Raw genomic sequence first — 24,533 nt, 5'->3', positions numbered from 1 at the left:
CAAGCCCCAGTTTGTATAAACCCTTTTTCAGAAGGGTCTTAATTTTGGCTGTAAATATTAACTCAAGTCTGGAAATCTGGCACAAGGTTTCTTAATTCACTTTAGGTATGTATTATACCATATTAAAGAAATAAAGTTTTGTGATATTTAAACTAGATGGACATACAAATTAGAAGTTGATTTCATCAACCCCATATGGAAGATTTCTATAAAATTGAGTGAGTTCTGCAGATACTTAATTTCTATTCTATAGAAATTTTGTTACAGAATTTAAGAGATCCTTTTTATAGTTTTTTATGATTGTACCAGAGTACTATGCTTCTATATTAAATTATATATGCTAATTCAAAGCATCTATGGAAAGTTTATATATTTCTACAAAGAATACTTTGTAGAATTATTTTCCATACAGGATGTAACATGCTTTTAGATCCAAGTGTCAGTATAATTCAAAAATATTTTGATATTTAATATAAAAATAATATAATCTAAAATATTAAGTATGTAATAAATAAAACATTTACAATGGTCTGTATCTTCTTTTAGAAGCTGAATCTTTCTCATTCACCTTTACTATGAAAGCCACAGAGGAAAACAATTACATTTAAGAGAAAGCACTCTTGATTTGAAACTGATCTCCATCAGGGGCAAGAAGGTGCACACAAACTTTGCTGGTAGAAACCATAAATGTGCATGGAAAAAGAGAAATAATTAAATCTAATGAAAGGAGTGGCTGCTAAATGAAGAGAGAAGGTATTTTATGCCAAAAAGAGGCTAATACACATTTATTAAACGTATAATGTATATCTATTCTAAATACATTTTATTATCTAACTGAGTGATACTTAACCTGTAGCTCTAAGGTCACGCTCAGTTCTTTAGAACACCACACACAGCTCTTGTGAAGTCAGTAAGTTTGATCATAGCAATCTGATGCCTTATCACAGGAGAACTCTCATCACTGTATGGCAAGGAAGAAGAGAGGGGAATCTTGAACTTACAGGCCTGTTCCCCCAGGCATCCAAAGAGAGAGGTTCTTGCCCTCTCCCTTCCCCTCTGCCACCAGTAAGTAAGAAAGAGGTAAGAAGAAGAAACATACATTCCCCACTGAGTCAAAGTCAAGGTGCAAACTTCACCCAAGTGCCTGACCTGCAGTGTTTGAGCCTGTATCTATACTGTCCCAAAATTAGGTTTAACTCAGATCTTGGATTTCAGTCCAGCTATCAGGAAAACTTGAATGTGAATCCAGACTCATAACTTTTCAAAGTTCAGAGATGCTCAGATCTGGAGTCCTGGTGTGGGCAATTTTCTAATTACAGCCATGTCAAGAAATGATCCCATAATGATCATGTAGCTCTCTGCAGCTCCATTCAATAACAATATAACTTTTAGCATTACAAGGTAGAGTATGGCACAACTGAATTATACTAATATGAATACGATTTTTCCCCAAATAAAATTTCCTCTATTACCTACTTAGTTTCTATTATAAGAAAAATGATGGTCCAGTAGTTAGGCACTAGCTTGAGACTTGGGAGATCCACGTTCAACTCCTGGCTCCACCACAGACTTCCTGTGGGACTCTGGGCAAGTTGTTCAGCCTCTCTGTGCCTCAGTTCCCCACCTGTGAAGTGAATGAGAATAGTAGCACTGCACTACCTCACTGGGGCTGGTTGAAGAGAAATACATGCTAGATTATAAGGTGCTCAGATACTGTGAAGCCACACGAGTATCTAAGATAAATAATCCATTTTTATTTCTAAAGTCAATATATCATTGTATGGTTTGTACCTAAAACATTTAACTCTCTCTGGTGCTACACAGATACACCATCAGTATCACATCTGAGCAACATTGTCACCTCTCTGCCCACACCTTCAAAGCTGGCAGTTATGCCTGGGATCTCTGAACGTACAGGATGTGATTCACCATCAGTGTGTACCATGTGCAGTCATTTACATCTGTATAAAGCAGGTGCAAAGTGCTATTGTTCTGATTTGGTAGTACATTACTCTTGCTTTCCAAAGGATTCAGGGTGATGGGCAGTCAAGCCTACAGTCATGTTGTGGCAGCACCATGAAGCTTGTTGCTTGTGGACTTTGCTACTGCTTTTGCTTTTAATCCTTCTTTGTTCAAGTGAATAACAAATGATGTATATATCAGACTAGGCAAGCAAATGTCCTCTCATTTCTTTCCTGACATGGAAATAGTAGACTCTGGCAGTCCAAACTTTTCTGCTCTGCTTAGAAGTCAGGGCAGTATTATGCTACATAAAGTATCACCATAGGATACTCCTATGACAATTACATTCTCATTGCTCTATACCACAGTGTAACATTGCACTTTTATTAAACATGTAACAATCCTCTTTATTGCTGTTCTTATAAGAGAAAATGAGTCCAATTTGCTTCTGTGTAAAACCTGCAAGAAGTAATACCACTGAGGGTCTAGGGTGTCATGTTAATACGTGTGAGAGGAGAGCCAAGCCCAATATTTTTTAATACATATATGTACATTACTACACTCTTCTAACTCAAACACGTTGCTCGTTTTATTTCAGAATTTGCTGGATTGTTTTCCCTCTCTGAGCTCAGGAACAGCTAGCATGGAAGTGGAAAGAGCAGTGTCTTATAGCAAATATTCCCCAGGAAACAGAACATGTAACTCCTCTAGAGAGGCTCTTTCTCCAGCTGTGGAATTAACATGGCCTGCCAGAGAGTTGCCTAGATGCACATAACTTAGCAGGTAAACAGAATAGACTCCCTCTAGTGAATTTCATATGTCTAAGGAGCCTGGGGGATTGGAGTCTGTAGGAAAGAAGGCAGTAGACAGGAAAGGCATAGTGGGAGCTGGATTGAGGGGCTGGCTGGGGAAATCTAGTTATTGACTGGAGCTATAACAACAGGCTAGATAGAACTGCAAATAAGGGGGGCGGAGGCTATCTATACATACAATTTTATGATAGACTTAAAAAAAATGATGATGATGATGGTGTAGAACAAGTTGACGTTCTAAATTTAAAAAAACTAGTGAAAAATAAAGGCTTAACTAGGTGTAGATATTGCACATTATTGGTATCTGCACAATATACACTATTACAGTAACAGCAGAAAGGTTTGCTCAGTCAAAGGTATTCCCAATGTGTTTAATATATGGTATTTTATACTTCCCTCATTACTTTGGAGGGTTAACAAGGGAAGTTATGGATTCTCCATCTCTTGAAGTCTTCATTTCAAAAAATGGATGTCTTTCTGGAAGATATGCTTTATCCAAACACAAGTCAGACTAGATGAGCAAATTATCCCTTCTGGCCTCAAAATCTAGAAGAAACCAGATTTTTCCCCCTAATATAGATGCTTTATTCTTTTGTATTTTTAATTGACTCATGTCTCTCTAGTCAGACAAATGTTTCAACCAAAGGGATGCATTTATTAAATTAGGGAGTACAATTTAACCTCAGAACTCTCACTGATCTTGCTAAACTTATTATGTAAAGTAACCCAGTAGATATATATGATCTATGTGGAAGTTTATATAAATCAGAATCCACTAACATAGTTTATTTGGTTGTTAATGTAGCCCTTGAATAAAATGAGATGAGCAGAGGAAGGAATTATTGCAAACCTAATAAAACAGTCCACAAGTATATAGCCTGGCTTTTTGGACTGTCTACTAGCTCCAGGATTTGGCCCCTGGAAATTTCCTTAGGGTCAGATTCTGCCTGATTCTTGCAGGGGTGCAGTGTGTGCATGTGGGGAGATGGAAGGAGGCGATGTGGAGAAGATTGAAAGAAACACCTTCTTCACCTTCCTTTCAAGGCTTGCTAAAGGGCCAAGCAGAACTGCAGGCCCTACACTTGGGAAAGTTGAAGACTGCTGTGTCTCTGCTCCACCAGGGACCCATAGCACCTCAAAGGGTTGGGAAGAAGATAGAATCATGTTCCTTCTCTCCCCTCTGCACAGACCCACAAAGCAGAACAGTGCACAATGAGGCTGAAGCTGCAGTGACTACTACAAAAGGAAGCAGCACTAGGCAAGCTTCCTCTAAATGTCAGGGAACTCAATGGTGCTTTCTTTTTGGCCATGCACAGTACCTTTCAACTCTGGATTTTGCCTGAACCAAATTATTAGTTAGCAGCAGAGGCAAATTCATTAATGAATATATCTAAATCAATTGCAGAGGCAAGTAGAAATTCTGAACCTTTGAGCAGTTGGCAAATTATTATTAAATGTACTTTGGTGAGCTGATTATTTTGATAGCCAGGTGGAGATCTGTTTAGAAGTTTTCTTGGGAAGCTGGGGATGAGGAAGGGACTAAGTTATCCGCTGGTGGGTTTTGAGTGAGAGCAAATGAAGTGATGGAGCTGAGGCAGGTATAATAGCCAAGGTTCAGCAATCCCAGCAAAGAAAGACTAAGAGCAGAGAGCTAACAAAATACCCAGAACAAGACACAGAGCAGCTACTGGTTAAACCACAGCATAGCCGCCTTCTCTTTTTTTCCCAAATAGCTCATGAATATTTAATTAAAAATATTCAACATTTGAACTTTTACATTAGTGCTGTGTTGGACACTTACCACAACCAATGTATTCTTTCTGATTGGATGACTTACGCAATGGCATTTCATATGCCAATTTTAGATAATAAAGTATCCCTGTAACAACAAATTGCTTACATAGAAAAGTAATATTAGCAAATTATATATTTATTCCTGGGGGAATTCTGCATCACTGCATGTGCGCAGAATTCATTTCCCCTGCAGATTTCTTTGCTTCCCCACAGAAAAATGACTTCTGATGGGGAAGAAAGGGAAGCTGAAAAAAGCAGTTGTGCATCTCCCCAGCAGCTCAGGCAAGTCAGTTCAGCCACCCAGGGCAGCCAGTAGAGACATAAATCATGGCTGGGTGGGGGATGGAGTTGGGCAGTCACGCGTGTGAGAGAGAGACACTCTATCTCTCTCATTCACTGTTGCGGCATGCTAGACATGGAGGGGAGGGCTTCGGGGTGTTTCTGAGGAGGTATGAGTGGGGCAAGCTCTGTTCCCTTAGGCAGAGCAGAATGTAGCAGCCTGTCTGCTTAGTGAATTGTTCCCATTGTCTTTGTGAATTCCCCCAGGAGTATAAAACAGGTGTAAAAGTTTTAAGGCTCCTTTACATTGCCAGAGTGGTATAAAGGACAGTATGGCCTTATAAATACTTATAAATAGGTGCTTTAGTGATTAGAACTGGTCTAAATGTTTGGGCTGAAAAAAATTTCCTATCAAAATGTGCTCCATGACCTGTCTACTACTAACCTTTCTGGAGATAGTCAGTCGCCACTATATATTGTGAGTTTGATTTCCCCAGCTCTCATTTGATTTTCATTTGCCTCTGATGTAACACTGAGCATATGGATACATATATTTGTTGACTAATAATTAGAAATAAAAGGTCAAACCGAGCTATGATATATTAGGCAAGGGGTTTGGGGATTTTCTCCAATGCTCCCCACTCCCATTCTCCATCCACTGTACTGTAGTTTCAATAAATTACCAAAATAATTAAAACCAGTGTGATTATACTGATTATTCTGAACTTAAAAATGTAGAATTTTAAAATATTGTCGTAAGAATTTTTAATTTTTTGGCACAGAATTCCCTCAGGAATATATATTGCATTTTAAATGTTTTTATACAATAAATTGGCACTTACAGAAGCAGCTGGAAATAAGAGTCAGTAGCATATGACATGCCAGTTCTCTACAAACCTTCAAGTAGCACTCATCACTGTTCTGTAGACCTGTGACAGCATGCTGGCTAGGAAACCCTAAGCCAGACCTCTGTCACATCAGCTCCAATCAGAAAAGCTACAAACTGGTGGGAATTTCCACTATAAATAAAAAGCAGGGGTGATTGCACCAAAGCAGAGGTCTCTGGCTCATTTGTGGGCGCAAAAGCAGCAGAAGATTGTGAAGCCCACCTGCGCCCTGTTACACGACCACACATTAGAAACCATTGGAATAAATCACAAAGGGAGGATACATCGAGACAAAAATGGAAGGATCAAATGGACTAGATATTGATAAGGATAAAAAGATAATAGAAGAAGCTGGCAACAGAAAAAAGGGAAGAAATGAAACATTCATCAAAGTGTAAATTAATATTCTGGCCTTTGGGAGAGAGGATGATCAGACTAAGGAAAAAGGTAAAGATAGACAATTGTCTGCCCAATCAAAAGCATATCCTTGTATCTGAATCCCTCCCAATGATTTCGTTCCAGGTAAGATCCAAAACTGAAAGGGATAAATTTCAGGATCTGGTTTCATGGCTCACAAGATGGTAGAAGTCTCATAAAACCAGCTAATCTTGTAAGATCTGTATCACCTATAGTCAAAATATGATTATACTGCCTCCCAAGATGGAAGAACCTAAACACTCTTTTTGACTAGCTTATACATTTTTTAAAAATCCGTCACTAGAATCACACCAAGCTACTTTTGGTATAATTCCTTCTCCCCATATGTTGATCTTATTATATTGTTGTCACTACTGGAAATTCATTCTAAGGCTGATATGTAACTGTAAAAAATGGTAGTGCTATATTTCTAATGTCAATAACTTCAAGTTCATATCAATTTGGTTGATTAGTAAAGGATTATTTTGATTTTTACCAGTGCTCAAACTCAGCATGGAATCAGAAAGTCAAGCTGTGGTGGTGTTGGGTTTCGGGTTTGTTTTTTGGGGGAGGGGGGGGCGGGGCGGGGTGAGAGGTAATTTGTTTTTTGGCTTTTGGAGTTTTTTTGCTCATGCATTACCAACAGTATTTCTGAAATTATAATTTAGTTTTATTTATTCTTTATTTCAATGTATTAATAAGTTTAAAAATAAAACTCCTAGAACTTCAGTTCAGTATGTGAACTGCAAAATAATCTAGTTTGTGCTCTCTGTATGGGCTCTGAAATGCTAAGAGCAGTAAAAACAAGTATCATTTTTAGTCACTTTTCACAGTAGAACTGTATTTTCAAGTGCACTAAGAACATTACAAAAGACCAAACGAAGAGACTCCAGATAAAAGAGTCGTCTTCAAGACAGATCCCATCAAAATTTGTGAAAGATGTAGGATAATCTATGAATGCAATGAAATTAAGAAAAAGAAAACTTCTATTAAGTATGAGGGGGGAAAAACAACATCCCATCAGTGAGATCTGTTAGATAGTAGAATAGTCCCTAAGGAACAAGAGTGGAAATCCCACTACAATTAAACTAGGGAATCCCTAATACAATTAAAACTAAATTGGACAGGGCACTAGCAACCACGCAGTACAGAACAGTCCTGATAAGGCAGGAGGGGAATACAGAGCTCCCAGAAGGGCTTTTCAACAACTAATATTAATGATACCGCATAGTTCTAAATGGAGATGAAATGCTATTGAGGGACATGGCCCTGATCCTGCCTGGGTTCTGTGCAGACAGACGCCTACATTTGTATGAAGCCACAGTGAATTTCTCTTTGCAGAGCCCAAGTTTACTACTAATACTATATAAGCAATAGCCGTGTGTGTAAATGCCAGATTTACAATCCTGCTGTGCTTTTCATGCATTTGTTTTCAAAAAGAAATGTTTATGCTAATATAGCGAAATGCTTGAATCAGCCCAGCATGTGGTATTTGTATGTTTTCCTGCATTTCCAAGAAACAAAAAAATATGGTATTTCATAGGCCCTAATTTCAACATTATGCTGCAGAAATGACAAGAAAATATAAAACAATTTGCTTATCTTTGACCATTATTAGACAATAAATCAACTGTTAACAGTGTACTTTTAATGCGGTGTTTCTCTGGATGTAATAAAAAGAAAACAAATCACTGGTATGTCAGATACGGAAATTTAAATCTCAGTGTACACAATCTGTCTTATGCACATATATATCAATATTAGCACTTCCTGGTGGACCTTCACTTTATTCATTCTGAATTTCTTTATATCATGAACTTTTGATGTATTTTGATATATTGCTATTGTTGTACAAGGAAACTTAGATAAAAACAAAAATAATATGAAAAAAATAGCTCTTTGTACTATGTAGGCAAAGAGTTGTTAGGGTATTAGCCTCTGTGACTGGCTTCCAGCACTTTGGCCTGCTCTGGTTCCCTGAGTGGGACCTCTGCCATCTTGCCCAACACATTGAACAAGGGACCTCCAGAGCTAAAAGTGTGTGAACTGCTACAGCTTGAGGTAAAGAGTCATGGATCCCTAACTAGGGCTGTAGCCAGTGGTGAGCTTGAGCCGGTTCGCACCAGTTTGCAGGAACCAGTTGTTAAATTTAGAAGGCCTTTTAGAAACGGTTGTTCCAGGACAACTGTTCTATAAGGGTGTCAAGGTCTTTTCCTCCACTTTGAACTTTAGCGTCCAAAAAGTGGGGACCTGCCTGGACCCTTCTAAGCTTAATTCCTAGCTTAGATTTGATAACGCTGCCACCAGCCAAAATATAGTGTTTGGCAAACTTCCTGTTCCCCCAAAACCTTCCCTGGGGAACCCAAGACCCAAACCCCTGGGGTCTTAAAACAAGGAGAAATAAACCATCCCCTCTCCTTTCCCCCTCCCAGACTTTTTCCTCCCTGGGTTACCCTGAGAGGCTACACTGATCCAAACTTCTTGGATCTTAAAACAAAGAGGAATTAACCTTCCCCCTCTCCTTTTCCCCCACCAATTCCTGGTGAGTTCAGACCCAATCCCCTTGTGTCTTAAACAAGAAAGAAACTCAATCAGGTTCTTAAAAAAGAAAGCTTTTAATTAAAGAATGAAAAAGTAAAAATTATCTCTGTAAAATCAGGATGGTAAATGCTTACAGGATATTCAGATTCATAGAGACTAGAGGGACTCCCCCCCGCACCCAGCCTGAGATTCAAAGTTACAGCAAACAGAGGTAAAAATCCTTCCAGCAAAATACACATTTACAAGTTAAGAAAACAAACATAAGACTAATCCGCCTTTTCTAACTAGTACTTACTATTTTGAACATGAGAGACTGTTTCAGAAAGATTGGGGAAACCTGGGGTGCACGTCTGGTCCCCGCTTTAGCCCCAAGAGCGAACAACCCCTAAAACAAAAAGCACAAACAAAGACTTCACTCTACCGAGATTTGAAAGTATCTTGTCCCCCGATTGGTCCTCTGGTCAGGTGTCAGCCAGGTTTACTGAGCTTCTTAACCCTTTACAGGTAAAAGAGACATTAACTCTTAACCATCTGTTTATGACAAAGAGTTTTATTTAACAAAAGCTCTGGCACTCCACCCCGGCCAAAGCTCATTTCCCCCTCCTCTCCTGAATGGTCCACTCCCCTTCTCCTCCCCCTCCCCTGCTTCCCGTGAATCAGATGTTCGTGGGACACCTGAACAAGCAGCAGGCACCCAGGTAAGCTGGGGCACGGGGGGAGGGTAGGTGCGGCCGGCTCAGCGGCTCCCTCCAGCCCAGCTCATGGTCCCGGTGAGTGGCTCCCTCCAGCCTGGCACCCCCAGCCCCAGCCCGGTCCCGGCCCCAGCCGAGTGCCCCTGGCTCCGACCCCGTGGCTCCCTCTGGCCTGGCTCCTGGGCCTGGCTGAGCAGCCCCATCACAGGTCCAGCCGAGAACCCCAGCCCCGTCCTGGCCCCCGCCAAGCGCCCCCAGCTTCGGCCCCACGGCTCCAACCCGGCCCCTGCAGCGCCAGCGCTGGCCCCAGCCCTGTGGTTCCAGCCTGGCCCGGCCCCACGACTCTGGCCCGGCTCGGCAGCTCCAGGCAGCGCGGTAAGGGGGCAGGGAGTAGGGAGGGGGTGTTGGAAGAGGGCAGGGGAGTTTGTGGGGGTCGGGGGGGCTGGATAGGGGAGGAGCGGTCAGAGGGCAGGGAATGGAGATTGAATAGGGGCAAGGGTCCTGGGGGGGCAGTCAGGAAGAAGCAGATAGTTTGGATTGGGTGGCAGGGGGCAGTCAGGGGATATGGAAGGGGGGTGGATGGGGCAGGGGTCCCGGGGGAGCATCAAGGAATGTGGGGGGTTGGATGGGGCAGGAGTCCCGGGGGGGAGGCCGCCATGACCCCCTTGTGGGGTGAGGAGGAGGGAACCTGTTGTTAATATTTTGGCACCTCATCACTGGCTGTAGCAGATTCATATCCTCTGTCAACTGGACATAGTGCGGGAACTGTAGTTATACAGGCATAGGTCTTGTCTCCTCTGCCACCAAGTAATGGTCCCATACTGAAAACTGGCGGGGGAAGGGATAAGATAACATCTATAGGATCATTTATAAAAGCTCCATGAGGATGTGGGGTAAAATCCTCCCTCTGCTGTCTTCACCCTGGCTACATCCTTTAGCTGCTCCTTCCTTACTTGTGAATCCCCAAATTCATAATGCCACCACCTTCCATAGCATAGGAAAGGAGGAGAAACAGCTATGGCCCTATGTTGTTTGCTGGTCAGGGCAGAAAATGTTTTCAGGACCCCATGAGTGCATCGGGGGGAGAGGGATGACTAGCTAATTAGCAGAGAGAAAGAAAACCAAAAAACTATGGGTGAGTAACTGAGCAGCACAAGCATGTGTCCTCCTGCCCCAATAACAGTCCCAGAGGAAGCAGCAATTTCCAGCAGTTTCCTCTTCTAACCAACCTAGGGCATAGATCAGCTGGATACTAACCCTCTTGCTCATTAAAGAGGAGGGTCTGATCTGACTTTTGACATAGATAGTATTCAGTGTTGTCCTTCCTCATGATTTTATCAGAAGTCTCATGATACTTGATTTTTTTAAAATCCTCATCTCTTGTAGAGCTGCGATTATGTCTTAGCTTTGTGTGTAAGAGAGATCAAATTTTTATTGACATTCATAAAAAATTGACAATAAAAGTACAGAAAGATAAATAACTTACAGTTTGTTTATATTTCCAAATAACTCATGCTTCACAGAATCGTCAACAGAATTTAAGGAAAGCGTACATTTCTAGGTTTCACGGTGCACAAGACAGCTTGAAAATACAAACCCATAAAGGCTCAAAAAGCAGAAGAACTCAACTTTCACTGTTTTTAAATTCTCATAATTTCAATGCTAAACACGTGATTTGGGGGGGAGGGGCAGACTCAAGATTTTGAAAGCTGAGAGAGGCAGTGTTCAGTAAGCATAAATAATAAAGTTATAAGATGAGTTAATTGAACACTTTCTAACAGAACATTTTTCTTCAGAAAATTGCATTTTGTCAAAATCTCAATTTTTGAAGGAACATGTCAATTTTGATAAAATTTCATTTTCAATAATATTTGTAATGTCAAAACAATATCTTTGGAGTGGAGTGTTTGGATTTTTCATTCGGAAATGACTTCTCACTGCAAAATTTATTTTATATGATAAAAATACTTAAATTTTAAGTCAAAATTAAAATGAAACATTTTTCCTTTAAACAAAACATTTTAATGGGCTCCAAATGATTTTTATTTTCAAAAACCTTTTTGTTTCATTGGAAATTTCCATATTGGCTTTTGTTCTGATTTGGAACTAATTTATTTTTAAACAGTCAGAATTTTCCATGGAATTGAAATTCCAGTTCCCAGCCAGCTCTAGTTATAAGTAAAACTAAGATTTTGTCATGGATATTTTTAGTAAAAGTCACGAACAGATCATGGGCAAAAATGAGAAATTAATGGAAGCTGTGACCTGTCTGTAACTTTTACTAAAAATATCTATGACAAAATGGGGATCTGCAGATCCCTACACCATCTGAGGCAGGACAGCTGCACAGGGGCTAGAAGCCACCTCCAGCAACTGGGAGCTGGCAAGGTACCTCTGCTACCTGCAGCGCCAGGGGTCCCCGTGTTGCCTGTGGAGGCTGGGAGCTGTGGGGTGCCCATGGTGGCTTAGAGCTCTCGGGGCTGCTAGAGGCAGCTGGGGTACCCCACAGCTTCCTGCTCCCACAGGTGGCTGGGAATCCTGCAGCTCCTGACCACCACAGGCTGAAGTCATGGAGGTCGCTGGAAGTCATGGATTCTGTGACTAAATCGTAACCTTAGTTATAAGTAACTGGGAAATCATTTTCAAGCATTATTTTTTTAGTTGAATCTAATGAAGCTGGGTCCTGTTTTTTACATCTCAGTGCAAAATCCATCTGTTCATCTGAATGGCATGGGATACTGCTGGAAAAACTTGTATGGAGGAGATTATATGGTCTCATTGAAATATTGGGCATATTTCTTTAAGAAAGAAATATTGTACTTATATCAGCAATAGGACAAAAATGTGGGTGGGAGAATATTGTTGATTTTATGATTTCATCATTTTTTCCACAATTTTTACTACTGTAGACAGGCCGGACTCACCCCTGTGGCACCTCCTGCTGGTGACTTCAGGGAATTAGCTCAGTTCCAGCCCAGAGCGCCCTCTATAGGCCAGTGATCCACCTGTCCGCTGCTGCTGGCCCCTGTGTCCCTCCCTGGACCCCAACACCACTTTAACTGGATCTCCCCCCTTCCAGGGGAACCCTCACCCCACTATCCCCTCTTTGCCTCAGTTGTGTCTATTGCCAGTCTCTATTTAGCCCCCTGTCATAAATAGATAGCTAGGGTTAATGTTTCTTTTACCTGTAAAGGGTTAACAAAGGGAACCAAACACCTGACCAGAGGACCAATCAGGAAACTGGATTTTTCAAAGTAAGAGTGGGAACCTCTGGAGGTTTTTGTCTTTGTTCTCTGTGTCTTTTTGTTTCCGCATGTGTGAGTAAACAAGCTTTTCTTCTATCTCCAATCTTCTGTCTACCCTTCTACTACCAAGTTGTGAGTACAAAGGTAGCAAAGCAATAGGCTGTTATATGCTTTGTCTACCCTTCTACTACACACATGTAAATACAAAACAAAGCATATAACAGCCTATTGCTTTGCTACCTTTGTACTCACAACTTGGTAGTAGAAGGGTAGACAGAAGATTGGAGATAGAAGAAAAGCTTGTTTACTCACACATGCGGAAACAAAAAGACACAGAGAACAAAGACAAAAACCTCCAGAGGTTCCCACTCTTACTTTGAAAAATCCAGTTTCCTGATTGGTCCTCTGGTCAGGTGTTTGGTTCCCTTTGTTAACCCTTTACAGGTAAAAGAAACATTAACCCTAGCTATCTATTTATGACACCCCCATGCCCTGGGGCAGACTGCAGTGTATCAGCCAATCATCACAGGCAACAAGGGGTTTGGACTGGCTGCCTTTACCCACCCTCCAGCTGCCCCTCTGCAAGCCCAGTACCTTGGAGGCCTAGAACCAGCTCTACAGCCTGGGGAGTTACTGGCCTAGGGCTTCCCAGCTCCTAAGGCCTTTCCCCAGCCCTGCCTTCCTCTAGGTCCCCCTGGGTGAGTTCCCAAGCAGCCAGGACTGTCTCCCTCTCCAGTCAGAGAGAGACTGCTCCCTGTGGCTTCTCTGGCCTTCTTATGAGGCCCTGTGGCTCAGTTTGGGGTGTGGCCCCAGCTGCAACCACTTCCCCAATCAGCCCAGCCTAAAGGCTGCTTTCTCCAGCCCCAGCCCCTTCCCAGGGCTGTTTTTAACCCCTTCAGGGCAAGAGCAGAGGTCCACTCTGCTACAACTACATTCTGTAAATTGTAATCTGTTATTAAAAAAAATCCACCCAAAGGAAGAAATACATATCAACATTTTGAAAAGTGCTACTGCCTGTTACCTTGGCCTGCCAGTAAACTCTGTAGCCAAACAATAAAAATAGTAAATAGGAATTTGCCCCTCCTAACCCATGTCACTCCAAAAAAGGAACTTCAAAGCTACCTGTACTTTGGATTATTGCTAAGAGAACACTAGAACAACTACTTGTCACCTGGCATAAATGGAAAATGAGAGTGCTGTTTTGCACACATGTTTGAAAGACAGAGAAAAATGAGGAAGAATATATTCTGGCAAACTTGCTTTTATCAATTAGATTGACAAAACAGGCTGCAAGAAAGATAACAAAAGGGGCATTATTTCTGACATCACTAGCAGAGGAAAATGGAGACATAGTGAACATATTGACCAGTTGTTCCTAGGAAAACGTTCAGAAATAGAAGAGGAATTGAAATGTTAGTTGATATCATTACTAAAAAAGAAAATTGCTATCCTTCTTTACTGAAACTAGTGATGATAATACCAATGGCTGTGTTAATGCAGAAACTTAATTTAATAATGGCAGGGGAACAATAAAAAAATCTATAAAGGTAAATGAAGTAGTGGAGGAAGAGACAGCTGCTGTTCCTGACAGCTGCTTTTGAACAAACTAAAATCGCAGAGCATTCCAAAATTGGGATGTATCACTTAAAAGTTACAGGGGAGCTTGTGGTGTATGGAGCTTTAAAAAAAAAATGTTGATTGTGTGCAGTAGCTGCACTTCTAAGGCTACGTCTTCACTACCCGCCATATCGGCGAGTAGCAATTGATTGCTCAGGGATCGATATATCGCGTCTCATCTAGACGTGATATATTGATCCCCGAACACGCTTATTGATTCCGGAACTCCACCAATCCGAATGGAGTTGCGGAGTCGACATGCGGAGCCACGGACATCGATCCCGCGCCATGAGGACGGTGAGTAATTTGATCTTAGATACTTTGACTTCAGCTACATTATTCACGTAGCTAAAGTTGCGTATCTGAGATCGATTTTCCCCCATAGTGTAGACCAGCTCATAGGTTAAGAAGCTTCTGTGTGACCAAATTAAAAGGACTTAGCAGCTGATGCAGCTAGATTTGGAAGTTGGAGAGTGAACATAGGAATGGGAGAGGAAGGCTGGATGCAATTTGTAATAAAAAGACTTTCTTATGGTGCTAACATGACGCACTTTTGCAGTTACTTTATTTTTCTTGTTGTTCTAATCCAAATAAAATCACTGTACTTTGTTAAAAAGGCATATTTGGCTTAGTGGATTTTGGAAGATATAACAGTCTTCCTTCCACATGGCCCTATAGGGAATAGGGAGTGGCAACTTCCATACTGCCACATCATAAGGCAGCAAACTGAGTGATCAATTCTCAACTCTTTTTAGAAGTGAAGCACAGAATAGGCCCCATTACCCTCTCATATTGGTATAAATCAGAAGTAGCTGTATTGGATCCAAAGGAGGAAACCTTAGGAGCATTAGTTCCAACATTTGAGTGCTGATACAATGCAGTTAACTTGCTTTGGTTTAGCATGTGGTAGATGGACAAAGTAGGGAAATAGTCCTCTGAGGTGGCATCATGCCAGCTGAGAGTAAATTCCACAGCCATTTCTACAGCTGTATAATTATGGAAGGTTTAGTGAAAATGAGATGGGCAGATTGTCTGTGGTCTGAGTCTGAAAGTGATTTATATTTGCCCATGCACGGTTGATGCAGTATAAATTTTGACTCAAATAGATTAATTGGGGTAAGATTTTGAATGGGCACATATGAATGCAATGAGTTGGATCTTCATAAGATTTTTTAAGCTTACTTTGCTTTCCAGTAAATACGAACCATGGTTGTGTGCCCCTGCAGGTACTAGCATCTTTTCTAAAATAGAACACATTGAACCTAACATTTTTAAGTCTGTTACTTTAGACCAGGAGACACAGTGTATACATTTCTAAATCTTAACTGTCTGTACATCTCTAGTAATATAGATAATGTAATGTGGCAACACTAATTCAATGTTTACTTCTTAGAATAAGATTATTCATGCTAACATCATTTAATATCAGTGTGGATATTGTATTATCATAGCGGTTAGATGACAATGATTGTAGTTTGAAAAACGTGCGTTGATCCCACTATTGGACTTCTGAAGAGCTGTTTTTATTTCTCAGTCTCTAAAATTTCTTCACAAGTATAAAGTAAGATGGTATTCTACATTTTTTCTTTATTAATCTACTGTCATTTCTCATTATTAAGTTACATTAAAATATGCACAACCTTTTGTCATTCAAACATCAGTGTAATAATTATCAGTTGTGCTCACTGAATAACTAATTATTTAGAAATAATGTTAAGATATTTAAATGTAAATAATATATCATTTGGAGGGGTTATCTGAATCTCTGCAAAACTTTACTATAAAATTCTGTCATCATTCAGCTAGAAGTAATTGTGCTACACAGCTTGTTGTTAATTCATATGTGAGAAATATAATGAATTAGTGTAAAGTTTTCACTTTTGCATTAGTGAAGGAAGATTTATTAAAGATGTGTTCTGTGAAGTCTTCATACTGTCATTTGAGAAGAATATAAATGTGTTACTAAAACTATTTTCTTTTATACATATGTTCTATAATGTCAAAACGCTATGTAATAAAGGTCAGTGTTTATATTAATATCAGTTAACGGTAGACAAATCTGAATTCAAGCACTCTGTGAAAAGGATTCTGGTACCTTTGGATGTTGGAAAAGGCTTGCAGGATGGAACAGTAACTTTGTTAGCTTTTTAGGCACAATCATAATTCTTTCATCCTTTCTGTATCACTGCCAAAAGCTGTTCATTAAACCACTGAAAATAAGATTCTGGACCAGTGCAATGTCACTCTCAGCTATAGCTCATTCTAGAGGCAGTATTTCCAGTAAATATATTGTCTGTCACAGCACATCAGAGTAGCCATGGATAACGTATGTAGAGGGAAATACATATGGGAGGATATTTACAACTGTCACTTAAATATAGCTAAGAGTAAAACTACCTTTTGCAGTTACAGTCCTTCAAGAAATTAATATAAGCACTCTACAACCACTGTGTGTTCACTTGCCAGGATCTTAAAACCTTTTGGTGTGCTTATTTTAACAACATTTTTAATACCAGTGGTCACATCGTTTTTCTTCATTAAAATGTATGACTGAAACTATCTGAGTTATTATTATAACACCTTTGGGCCCCACCAAGAGTGGGAAAAGGAGTCATTCAAGGTGTGGAAAGTTTTATAAAACTGAGTAACACCAATATAAATGTGAGTTATTATTAAACCAGAGTAAAGATGACGAGAAGGAAGACAGACACGGAAACATGGAAGATCATGAATTAGGCTTTGCTTCATGCCAGAGAGGAGCAATCTTAGCACGAAAGGAGGATCCAAAACTGGAAATGGAAAGTAAAAGGTTAGATTACTGGGAAACATAATCATGTAATGGATTGTTATGCAGGCAGTGCAGGAGGATGGAGTCATCAACATTGTCAAACAGTGGAAAGAGGTCAAAGAGTCTTGATTAGCAGAAAGTGAGAGGTCATTAACCACATTGGGGAAGTTTCCATGGTAGCCACAGCAAATTCCAAACTGAACTGGGTCAAGAACACCCTTTTGAGAAGTAATTGGATACATTAGTGGTAGTTCCTCTTCAATGAGAAAGGAAAAGATATAATGATGCACCACACCTGAATCAGGAGGGAGGGGAGAACACGTTGTCTGGGCTTGCCAGAGGAAGGTAACAGCGCTTTATTGGGGGGAAAAGGGGAGGTCAGAAACTGCTGCAAAAAGGTGCATAGGGGTCAGCCTAGTGACTGACTCATCCCCTGGGAATGTAAGGGCAGAAGGTTTTAAAAGGTGCAAGACCTGGAATTAGAAGCCCTTTCTCCAGGCAGAAAGCAAGGCAGCATCCACCCTTCCTCCCCTCAGGTGCAAATATCAGGTTGTGTTAGGACCTGTTGTGGACATTGCACTAGTCTCTCTTTTTTAAGAGGTCTGGGAAGGAATTTTTCCTTCGCAATCATATTGGCTTAGGTGGAATGGGGGTTTTTCACCTTCCTCACAGCAGGTGCCACGGAGGACCTATTATGGTAAGGAGGAAAGGGGGTTATCCTGTATGTCGCAACTTATTTTGTAAGTGTGGGGTGGATGTCCAGTGCAAGTACTCCATAGGGACGGCATCCAGTGACCAAATAAATGGCCTGCTAAAGAACATAAAAGAAAATGCTGGTTAAAGGAATGGAATAGGGGTGGGGGAGGTTCAGGGCTCCTATGATTGGTATGGCAGTAAGCCTCCCTTTCTTATAGCTCACCTTAACTCTTGTATGGGGTGTGGGGAAATGGTAAGGTCTAAACCATGGATTGGCTGGAGGACCTTGATGGAAAATGAAGGGGAGCTAGGGGAAGCCCCAGCTAGTTATTTGAATGAAGTGCCTGCACTGTACCCTTTTATCCGACAGGTAGTCCAAGACATCTAATAATAAAGTTGCAGACTGATTAAATCCATATCACATGTTTCCTGTCCTTTTGGTATAGCTGGACAATGTTTTAATGTCAAGAAAGAGCTTTTAAGTATATGATAAACAATAGCTGATTTTACAGAACTGGGGGAGTGCCAGAGAATCAGCTTTGTAGAGAATGGTGACTCTGTGTTTAGGAAGTAAAAATGGGCAACCAGGACCAAACAATGAGAGTGAAGGATATTAAGAGAAGAGGCAATTATCTTATTTTGGGGGAGTTGTAGGAATTTCACAGCAGGGCAAGGAAAGTGAAGAAGGAGCAGTGGATGCACATTGGGAATGGTGTTTGTGGAGAAAACGTCATTCTAAATTAAAGAAATCCTAAATTGAAGCAAACACCTTGTCCTGGACTGTAAGGACACTATATGCTAGGTCAGGGATCGGCAACCTTTGGCATGCGGCTCGCCAGGGTAAGCACTATGGCGGGCTGGGCCGTTTACCTGCTGTGTCTGCAGGTTCATCCGATTATGGCTCCCACTAGCCGCAGTTTGCCACTCCAGGCCAATGGGGACTGTGCGAAACGGCACGGGCCGAGGGATATGCTGGCCGCCGCTGAGTTCACACCTCTCGGGCCCAGACTCCATAGCTCTGAAGATACTCAACCAGCCACTCGTGCTCTGTGATCCAGCTACAGCAACAAGAATCTCTCCAAAGTCCCCACGAAGATGTGGGAGGAGTGACACCTTGAGCCTGGCAGGCAGCGTGAATTCTCCTCAGCATGGCATGGACCATCCCTGGGGCAGACAGATCCTATATGACCCACAGGAGACCACGGGGCGCAAGAGAGTGCATCCCACTGAGCCTGATAGGAGACATGGACCCTCCCTCTGGGTTGCATTGGAGCAGGCAGACCCTCCCCCGAAATGGATCCTCCCCAGCCCATGGGAGACTACAGGGTGCCAGGGAGTCATTACCCAGGGTGTTGCTCTGTTGCAGGCTCTCCATGTGCTACACCGTGATCTCCAGCGCGTCAACTTTCTGCAGCTTGGATTGCTGTAAGAAGTAGAGGGAGGCACCATTAATGAGTGAAGGCAGGTAGAAGGATTTGGGGACTCAAGGTATTGGGGTGTCGCAGGTGGGACAGCGCCTTGTGTGTCCATCCATCTCCCTTCCCTCCCATTTGGGCAGTGACCCCTGGTTGCTATTTCACACTTTAAGAAAAGAGCCAAATGCTGCTGTTTGTCACAGGGTAATTTTATTTAAGAGAGCATACTTCATCAGAAATGAACAACCTTGACCTTGCTAAGCACCTGCCCAAGCCAGCGCAGTCACTCATGACAGCAAATACCCCAGAACATACAGACCCAAAGGGCAGCAGCTTTAATGTGAAGCAATGAGACGGCGCCTAGAGCACCCAGTGAGGGGCTGTGGGGAAGTAGATAAATTCCAGCGAGCCTGGGATTTCCAGCAATTTGGGATTGCAGCAAGAATTCTCCCCTTCCCTTCATTGTCTGGCAATTTCCAGGGAAGGGTAAGGTTAGAGAGCCCTCCACAAATGGATAATTCCCAGCCCACTGTTACCAAATGCACCCCTGTATTCACACCCTACACAGTATTGTAACAATCTTTGGACAAAATATGCCTTGTGAAGTAGCATTTGAAACTTAGTGATCAATACTATCTTGGTGAAATGGCTGTAGCAACAGTCTATGTAAAGTTATGAAAGTCCACCTAGAGGGTATTCAAAGAACAAGTTCCAATTCATGTAGCCTGATTAGGCGGAACTGGTCAAGCACACTTGTTCTAAAGAAAGGGATGTGCACTTGCGTCAATTTGCATTTCAGCTGTAAACAGATTCCACAGAGGACAAGAGGGGAAAGAAAGAAGCAGAATACACAGATGAATAGAAACAGCACAAAGCCTCCTTCTTCCACCAAACTCCATGTCTCCTTGCTCTCAGCAAGGAAGAACTTTACCTAAAGTGAACATTCGGGAAAATGTTTTTCAAAGGGTGACCGAGCTACACCCAAGTTCTCTCTCCCTCCCCATCTCCCTTTCACCTAAGATGATCAGAGAAACAGCTGCTGGACCCTGGAAGCATATCCTGGCCTGAGAGTTTGGGCAGCAAATATTACTGGAACCTGTGGGAAGGGGCTTCACAGGCCTAGTTTATTTAATTTAGAAAGAATTTTATCTTTATTTTTTCTTGCAACCATTTCTTCTTTAATGCCTTATTACTTTTGTTCACTTAAAACTTCTCTATGTAGTTAAATAAACTTGTTTATTCTTGAATCAAAACTAATCCAGTGTTGTGAACTGTAAATAGAATTATCCACAAGGTGGCAGATTTTTGTACATTGAACTCCTAGAAGTACAACAGACCTAATCTGTCTGGACAGTGTATAACACGTTTTTGGGGTAAAATTCAGGACAGGGAGTGTGTTGGGGTCACCCTGCATGTGCTAGCCCAGGTCTGATGGAAGCAAAGTCTGACTGATGAATGCTGACAAGCTCTGGGATCAGAGTCATAGCCATACAGAGACACTTGGAGGGACAAGGTGGGAGCATGACGCTGACAGGCAGTTTGTGAGCTACCCAAGTCAGAGCTATAACAGAGAAGCATGATGAGGCACCCCATCCCCCCTCGTTGCAGGTCAGGTGACACAGCCCTGCACTAGTCAGGATTACCACCTGGAACATCATACCTGGGCCCCTCCCCCCAGATGTTGCAGTGTTATAAAACACTCCCCAGCAGAACCTGTTACTTTGCTGTTGAGGATGCTGGAGTGAGCTGATCATGTACAGTAACGGGCAAAAGGAAGGCGGGGGGCGGTCTATACAAGGCCGCTCTTCCCTCTCTGAAATGATGTAGAGAGTTTCTGACACCTTCCCCCTCCACCCCATACACTCTGCTCTTTAAATACTCACAGTCTTCATTGAGGTGTTTACATACAAGTGACATATCTGCTCAGAGATGTTCACTTTGGTCTGCTCAGCTGCTCCAATTCCCTGAACTGGCCACCTCCAGGAAATGGAGTTTCATACCTTTTAATTTTTTTACTTTTCAAGAAACCTTCATATCTTCTTATAACACTTCCCAGGGTTTTATTGTGACTCTCATTTACCATATTTAATATATTATTAAAAAAGAAAACATTATCAAGTCTATTTTTATGATCACATGACTTCACTGGTGCTAGAATTGCTGGTTGGCCGGCATGGCTACCTCTAGACCAGGGGAAGGGCAGACAGCCACTGCTCCTGTGAAACCTCTTTTTAAAATTTACACACAAGTAAAACAAGATTTTGCTAATTTAGAAAAAATGTATTAAATTAGAAAAATCTCATTTTATGAATGTCACCATTTAAAATAGTGATTTCACACAAGTTGAAACCTAAGTTCCCTCTAAGCACCAGGCAGGCACTCAGGGCTGCTGCAGGGAGATAGGCCTCTCCCCCAGCCCTGGGCCTGCTGCGGCTGGGGAAGAGGTACGTATCCTGTGGCCCCAGCCCTGGAGCTGCCACATTAGGGAGAGGTGCTTCTCCCCCCAGCTCAGGTGCTGTTGCGGGGAAGGAGTGCTGCAGGGAGTCCTCTCGCCCCCTTCCTGTAGTCCCAGGGCAGCTTGGACCCCAAACCTCTTATCCCCAGCCCAGAGACCACACCCCCTGATGGAGGCCACACCCTCTGCACCCCAACCCTCTGCCTCAGCATCCCCAGCCCCACCCCAGAACCTGGAACCCCAGTTGGCACCCTCACCTCCACACACACCCCAGGCCTCTGCCCTCACCCCTTATCCCCAGTCCCACCCCAGAGCCCACACCCCCAGCTGTAGCCCTCACTCCCCCACACCCCAACACTCTGCCCCAGCCCTGAGCCCCGTACTACACTCCGAAACCCTCGCCCCTACCCTGTCACATGAATTTTGTTATGTGCACTAATATGGAGGTGATGTGTGACACACATATTGGTGCACATAACAAAATTCCTTCCACACGAGTGGGAAAAATTAGAGGGAACTATGGAAGTAGAATGAATTATATTGTGAAAATAGAAAGGATTAAAGAAATGCTGTCTGACCTTTAAGCAAAACTGTTGGAATGCTGCACTCCAGGTGTCAGGAATACAGACATTAACATAGAACAATTGCACCGTTTAAGGGCAATTGGTGAAGTATTAGCCTTAGATCGATAAGAGTTAGTAAGGAAGTAGGATATGCATGCTGTGCCCCAGGTGAATTTTACTGTTTTGCTTTCTTTGTCCCTTTGTCTAATTCCCGCTCTTTTATCTGTATAAATAAGACTGTTTGGGTCTTGCATGGCCACTCACATTATCTGGGTGTTATTGGCAGAGCGCTGCGCTAATAAAACAGAGTGGTCTGACAAATTGTGAGTCCTCATTCTAACTTTGACAGAATACTGGTTGAAACTCTTACAAAGTAACCCATCTGTCACAACTCCCTCTCCCATAGATCCAGGGATGGGAAATGGTGGGTGTAGCAAGTGGTGACAGGGCAGCATCCCCTAAAAACCACTAGCTGTCTAACTGCTAGTGGTAGGAAATTGGGACATTACCCAGTTTGTGATGCTACAGCCCTATCCTAGACTTCCCCCTCGCTGAGCCAGTTTTGTGCCCTGCAGGTAGTCACTATAGTGTAACAGTGCCATTGTCATAAACATACAGTTAAGGGTTAATTCCTCTTTTACCTGTAAAGGGTTAAGAAGCTCACATAACCTAGTTGATATCTGACTAGAAGGACCAATAAGGGGACAAGATACTTTAAAAACCTGGAAGGGGGAAAAAGCCTTTTGTTCGTGTTGTGTGTGTGCTTTTGCCAGAGACAGAGAAAGAAGGAGCCACCATAGGGTAGCCATGTCAAGGTTCCCTCCCGACTCTGAACTTTAGGGTGCAGATGTGAAGACCTGCATAGAAGACCCCCTAAGCTTATTTTTACCAGTTTAGGTTAACAGTACACTGCCACCACTAAGAGTTAACCAAATGTTTAAGGAGAGCCACTTGGGAGATATTCGGGGGAAGGCAGAGTTCCAAGTCCCTAACCCCTCCCGCCCTTTCCTGGGCAGGCTTGAGAATAGTCCTCCCTGTTGCAGGGGGCAACAGTTAGGGTTCGTTTGCCCGGTGTGCGTATCCCCATTACTACACCAGAGCGGAGAAGCAAGTCTCTTTATCTGATATCAAATAAGGTGCAGGAGATACAAATCTCAAATCATGCACGAATCACTATCCGTTGCCATGTCTTATATACCTTACTTGTTTACAGAGATGTTCACAGGTGCTACAATTCATCATTTACAATTCATTAACTACCAGATCTTTTAATTAACTATATCCTTAGTCCATACTACTGACCCCCCCCCTTTGATCGATTACAACTTGTACCATAAACAAAAGAACAAAAAAAAAAAAAGATAAATGATTACATGTACTCATGCTAGCTAGCAGGCCTGAGAATGTAAACTTCTGACCCCACGCCATATTGCCAGTCACTTGGAGCTTTTCTCCCCCCCGCAACATCCTTATATATTGAGAGTAAAATGTATATAGTCTCACCCTGGTTTTTAAAGGCGCTGAGGTCCAGATCTTCAAAAGTATTTAGGCACTTGTAGTGGGGTGGACCCCTGCTCCTGCCCTGAAGGGGTAAAAACAGCCCTGGGAGAGGGCTGTGGCTTGAGAAAGCAGCTTTTAGGCTGGACTGATCTGGGGAAGTGGCTGCAGCTGTGGCCACACCACAAACAGACTCAGCTGGCCGTATAAGGGCAGAGAAGCCAGTGGTAGACAGAAGAGATGAAAAACGAGGGGCTCCCCCTGGGGCAAAACTTTATAAGTTCATTCAAAGAACCCAAATTTATCCTCCTTTTTAGTTGCAATAAGGGACTCCAAACAAGACAATAAAAGTTAATCCTAAATCTTTTCCCCCGCCATACATATCTCAGCGTCCCTGTAGGCAGTGGACAGCTCCTCCTTCTCTGCCTCAGCGACTAATACGGCTCTAGTGATCTCAACTCTTAGCAACCTCAGCGGTCTGTGACTTTAACTGGTGGTAGAGATCTCAGAGCTGCGTGCATCAGTAGCCCCAAATTAGGTGCTACGCGGCCCCCGCAATGGCTGATGGGAGATGAGGCCGAGAGAACACTACTCCTCCCGTGGTTGCTGCGCGCCCCGCAGTGGAGAGCGATGGTGCTGAAGGGAGGATGAAGGCCTAAAGGAAACACTACTCCTCCCGTCGTGCCGCGCTACCCCCAATGGCTGATGGGAGATTGAAGGCCGAGAGAAACACTACCTCTCCCATGGTGCTGCAGGCTTCGCGGCTTGCTCATAAGACATCTTGTCAAATTACCCCACAATGGCACTGCGGTGTCTCCTCCCCCCCCCCCCCCGGTGTGGGCGTGGGCTTAGGTAGTGAGTTCTCGCAGTCTT

At 42.6% G+C, this 24,533-nt stretch overlaps 1 protein-coding gene across 1 annotated transcript in view; it reads left to right on the top strand.

The window, feature by feature from the left end:
* The window catches only part of VDAC3 (voltage dependent anion channel 3), a 441,629-nt gene that overhangs the window by 328,942 nt on the left and 88,154 nt on the right, over positions 1–24,533 (top strand). The window lies entirely within an intron of this gene.

This window comes from Chelonoidis abingdonii, chromosome 2 (assembly GCF_003597395.2).
Source record: "Chelonoidis abingdonii isolate Lonesome George chromosome 2, CheloAbing_2.0, whole genome shotgun sequence".
NCBI lineage: Eukaryota > Metazoa > Chordata > Testudines > Testudinidae > Chelonoidis > Chelonoidis abingdonii.
The sequence above is the reverse complement of the archived record's forward strand: the minus strand, read 5'-3'. Positions and strand labels throughout refer to the sequence as shown.